This window comes from Dama dama, chromosome X (genome assembly GCF_033118175.1).
Source record: "Dama dama isolate Ldn47 chromosome X, ASM3311817v1, whole genome shotgun sequence".
Classification (NCBI taxonomy): Eukaryota; Metazoa; Chordata; class Mammalia; order Artiodactyla; family Cervidae; genus Dama; species Dama dama.
Window position 1 is genome coordinate 126,602,090 of NC_083714.1, and position 5,203 is coordinate 126,607,292.

Below are 5,203 nucleotides of genomic sequence, written 5' to 3' on the forward strand. Positions count from 1 at the left end.
AAACCATCGTGATTATCTGGGTTGTGAAGATCTTTTTTTGTACAATTTTTCTGTGTATTCTTGCCACCTCTTCTTAATATCTTCTGCTTCTATTAGGTCCATGCCATTTCTGTCCTTTATTGAGCCCATTTTTGCGTGAAATGTTCCCTTGGTATCTCTAATTTTCTTGAAGAGATCTCTAGTCTTTCCCATTCCGTTGTTTTCCTCTATTTTTTGCATTGATCGCTGAGGAAGGCTTTCTTATCTATCCTTGCTATTCTTTGGAACTCTGTGTTCAGATGGGAATATCTTTCTTTTTCGCCTTTGCTTTTCACTTCTCTTTTCTTTTTTTGTTTTTATTTTTCCATTTATTTTTATTAGTTGGAGGCTAATTACTTTAAAATATTGTAGTGGTTTTTGTCATAGATTGACATGAGTCAGCCATGGATTTACATGTGTTCCCCATCCCAATCCCCCCTCCCATCTCCATCTCTATCCAATCCCTCTGGGTCTTCCCACTGCATCAGCCCTGAGCACTTGTCTCATGCATCCAACCTAGGCTGGTGATCTGTTTCACCCTTGATAGTATACTTGTTTCAATGCTGTTCTCTCTGAACATCCCACCCTCGCCTTCTCCCACAGAGTCTAAAAGTCTGTTCTGTACATCTATGTCTCTTTTTCTGTTTTGCATATAGGGTTATCGTTACCATCTTTTAAAATTCCATATATATGCATTAGTATACTGTATTGGTCTTTATCTTTCTGGCTTACTTCACTCAGTATAATCGGCTCCAGTTTCATCCATCTCATTAGAACTGATTCAAATGAATTCTTTTTAATGGCTGAGTAAAATTCCATAGTGTATATGTACCACAGCTTCCTTATCCATTTGTCTGCTGATGGGCATCTAGGTTGCTTCCATGTCTTGGCTATTATAAACAGTGCTGCAATGAACATTGGGGTACACATGTCTCTTTCAGATCTGGTTTCCTTGGTGTGTATGCCCAGGAGTGGGATTGCTGGGTCATATGGCAGTTCTATTTCCAGTTTTTTAAGGAATCTCCACACTGTTCTCCATAGTGGCTGTACTATTTTGCATTCCCACCAACAGTGTAAGAAGGTTCCCTTTTCTCCACACCCTCTCCAGCATTTATTGCTTGTAGACTTTTGGATAGCAGCCATCCTGACTGGCGTGTGATGGTACCTCATTGAGGTTTTGATTTGCATTTCTCTGATAATGAGTGATGTTGAGCATCTTTTCATGTGTTTGTTAGCCATCTGTATGTCTTCTTTGGAGAAATGTCTGTTTAGATCTTTGGCCCATTTTTTGATTGAATCATTTATTTTTCTGGAATTGAGCTGCAGGAGTTGCTTGTATAATTTTGAGGTTAATCCTATGTCTGTTTCTTCATTTGCTGTTATTTTCTCCCATTCTGAGGGCTGTCTTTTCACCTTGCTTCTAGTTTCCTTTGTTGTGCAAAAGCTTTTAAGTTTCATTAGGTCCCATTTGTTTATTTTTGCTTTTATTTCCAATATTCTGGGGGGTGGGTCATAGAGGATCCTGCTGTGATTTATGTCGGAGAGTGTTTTGCCTATGTTCTCCTCTAGGAGTTTTATAGTTTTTGGTCTTACATTTAGATCTTTATTCCATTTTGAGTTTATTTTTGTGTATGGTCTAAGAAAGTGTTCTAGTTTCATTCTTTTACAAGTGGTTGACCAGTTTTCCCAGCACCACTTGTTAAAGAGATTGTCTTTTTTCTATTGTATATTCTTGTCTCCTTTGTGGAAGATAAGGTGTCCGTAGGTACGTGGATTTATCTCTGGGCTTTCTATTCTGTTCCATTGATCTATATTTCTGTCTTTGTGCCAGTACCATAGTGTCTTGATGACTGTGGCTTTGTAGTAGAGTCTGAAGTCAGGCAGGTTGATTCCTCCAGTTCCATTCTTCTTTCTCAAGATTGCTTTGGCTATTCGAGGTTTGAAAAATATGGAATGCTTCACGAATTTGTGTGTCATCCTTGTACAGGGGCCATGCTAATCTTCTCTGTATCGTTCCAATTTTAGTATATGTGCTGCTGAGGCGAGCACTCTCTTTAAAGCTATTTGTAAGGCCTCCTCAGACAGCCATTTTGATTTTTTGCATTTCTTTTCCATGGGGATGGTCTTAATGCCTGTCTCCTGTACAATGTCACAAACCTCCATCCATAGTTCATCAGACAGTCTATCAGATCTAGTCCCTTAAATCTATTTCTCACTTCCACTGTATAATCATAAGGGATTTGATTTAGGTCATACCTGAATGGTCTGGTGGTTTTCCCTACTTTCTTCAATTTAAGTGTGAATTTGGCAATAAGGAGTTCATGATTTGAGCCACTTAGTTCCCGGTCTTGTTTTTGCTGACTGTATAGAGCTTCTCCATCTCTGGCTGCAAAGAATATAATCAGTCTGATTTCGGTGTTGACCATCTGGTGATGTCCATGTGTAGAATCTTCTCTTGTGTTGTTGGAAGAGGGTGTTTGCTATGACCATTGCGTTCTCTTGGCAAAACTCTATTAGCCTTTGCCCTGCTTCATTCTGTACTCCAAGGCCAAATTTGCCTGTTTCTCTAGGTGTTTCTTGACTTCCTACTTTTGCATTCCAGTCCCCTATAATGAAAAGGACATCTTTTTTGGGTGTTAGTTCTAAAAGGTCTTGTAGGTCTTCATAGAACCTTTCAACTTCAGCATCTTCAGCGTTACTGGTTGGGGCATAGGCTTGGATTACCATGATATTGAATGGTTTGCTTTGTAAATGAACAGAGATCATTCGTTTTTGAGATTGCATCCAAGTACTGCATTTTGGACTCTTTTGTTGACTATGATGGCTACTCCATTCTTCTAAGGGATTCCTGCCCACAGTAGTAGATATAATGGTCATCTCAGTTAAATTCATCCATTCCAGTCCATCTCAGTTCACTGATTCCTAGAATGTCGACATTCACTCTTGCCATGTACTGTTTGACCACTTCCAATTTGCCTTGATTCTTGGACCTAACATTCCAGGTTCCTATGCAATATTGCTCTTTACAGCATCGGACCTTGCTTCTATCACCAGTCACATCCACAACTTCTATCAATAGTCACATAACATCACATTACTGAAGGCTAACATATTCATGGAGGAGATTCATGTCCTTTATAGTGCTTCATCTCTACTCATTTAAACATTCACTGCTTGCCAAGGAGCTTGATGGAAAATTAGGGGTTCTGGCCAAAAACCATGGACAGTTCTTATGAGGATTATTCATCTTCCACTTATGTTGTCATTTTCCAGTGTTGCTCTTGGATCTGAACACATCTTCAGTGGCTGACGCACAATTTGGTAACAGTGAGGGTTCCAGGTTGCCTAGGTCATTCATGGGTTTCCAAGATATGTATTTTCCATCCTGACCTTTAAAAATGCCAAATGCAGCAGATTTTACATGTGTTGTAAGCTATGAGCACAGAAGCTCTTGAAGACACAGGATTATTGACAATGTTGTTAAGAAGGTAGGATTGGAAGGTTGTGAATTGTTTTTTTAATTGTTTTTATTTATTTATCACCCACTCTGCACTGGTCTTTGCACTCTGGATCTTTGTTGTGGCATGTGGGGTTTTTAGTTGTGGCATGTGACATCTAGTTACCGATCGGGTATTGAACCCCAGGCTCCCTGCACTGGGAGCGTGAAGTCCTAGTCACTGGACCACCAGGGAAGGCCCAGTTGTAGATTGTTAATATCCACAATATCTTGCCCAGAATTTACTCCACTCTGAGTCCTTTGGAACAATTTTCTAACTTTTGCTATAGGATATGAATAGAACACAAGGTATAGGTCTGCTGAGTAAGAATACTGTGGAGCAAGTTGCAGAATGCTGTAGATTAATTTGACTCAGACTCCCTGCCTTCACAACCCTCAGTTTCTGGTGGCCACCACACTCCAGGACACTTAATGGGATTCCTTAATGAGTGGAAATAATTGGAACTCTGTATTCTGTATTTTCCTGCTTCAGGCCTTTGTCTAGTGTATGAAAGAGTATTATGCACATCAGAATCCTACTCTTCGTTTTTACTTGGTTACTAACTTCTGCTCTTTTTCCCACTCTTGGCCTTTGCTGGATGACCCTTATTTGAAGGCTTTCAATTGCAGTACACTCTTTCCCATTGGAATGACTTTTCCTGAATCTCCCTATTCAGGGTTGCTAACAGTCATTTTTTTTTTAATGTGGTTTATTGCATGAACACATACTAGAAACCATACAGTGTAACCTAGAAAAGGAAATGGCAACCCACTCCCATGTTCTTGCCTGCAGAATTCCAAGGACAGAGGACCCTGACAGGCTACAGTCTATAGGGTTGCAAAAGCGCCAGACATGACTGAGTGACTAAACAACAAACAGATACACTGTAAAAAGAGTATGAATTTGCTGATGTATGAAGGCTGGGCAGTGGTTGCCCAGAACCACTCACCTTGTGTTTACTACCTTCAGCATCTGCTGAACTTACCCATTGTGGGCACTGATTTCATTTTCCTCATCTCCTTAGAATAAAATTTGTTGTACTAAGGCAGGTTATATGTAACTTAGTGACTGACTTCAGACCTGATCCAAGTTATGCCCCTGAGACTATTCTCTTCGTTTAGTACTAAGTCATGGACTCTTGCATGTGTTTTCATAGTATGATGCCTTCCTCAAGGGTTAATTGAAATGCTTTTCTCAGAATGATATGGGTAAGTTCATGCCAGAGGTGTTCAGCTTGTGTTTGCTATACTCCTCAGTCTGTCAATATTGTCCTGTCTTTTAGTTCAAAGTGTTGGTGCTTCACTGGTTCTTTACAGTGTGAAGCCTGACATAGTGATGGAGGTGACTCAGTTCCTTTAAAGTCCTTCCCCTCTGCCTTTTAAAATTTTTGTTGCTTGCCAACAAGAGGAGGAAAATCAGAGATTCATTGCTCAAAACCACTGAATTATTCCTCCGAGAATTATTTAACTTGCATTTGGTCACTCAGAGTCTTCTTTTGCCATTGTCCCATGTTATGGTGGACACCCACTCTAGAGGTTATTCCTGAGTAAAGAAGTTAATTCCTGAGTAAAGAAGTTAATTGACATCCTCTGAATGCTCGTCCACTTACTGTTACCCCAACTCAGTTTCTGGTGAACTTTTCAGTAATAGGTGTAAAATTCATGTTTTTCACTAGTCAGGCAGGAAGC

The 5,203-nt window shown here is 40.0% G+C and overlaps 1 non-coding gene across 1 annotated transcript; it reads right to left on the minus strand.

Annotated features, from left to right (window-relative positions):
- Positions 1-1,960: 1,960 nt before the first annotated feature.
- LOC133053185 (U6 spliceosomal RNA) lies at positions 1,961-2,067 on the minus strand. The gene has a single exon (XR_009692120.1). It is a non-coding gene; the product is annotated as a U6 spliceosomal RNA (small nuclear RNA).
- Between the last annotated feature and the right edge of the window lie 3,136 nt (positions 2,068-5,203).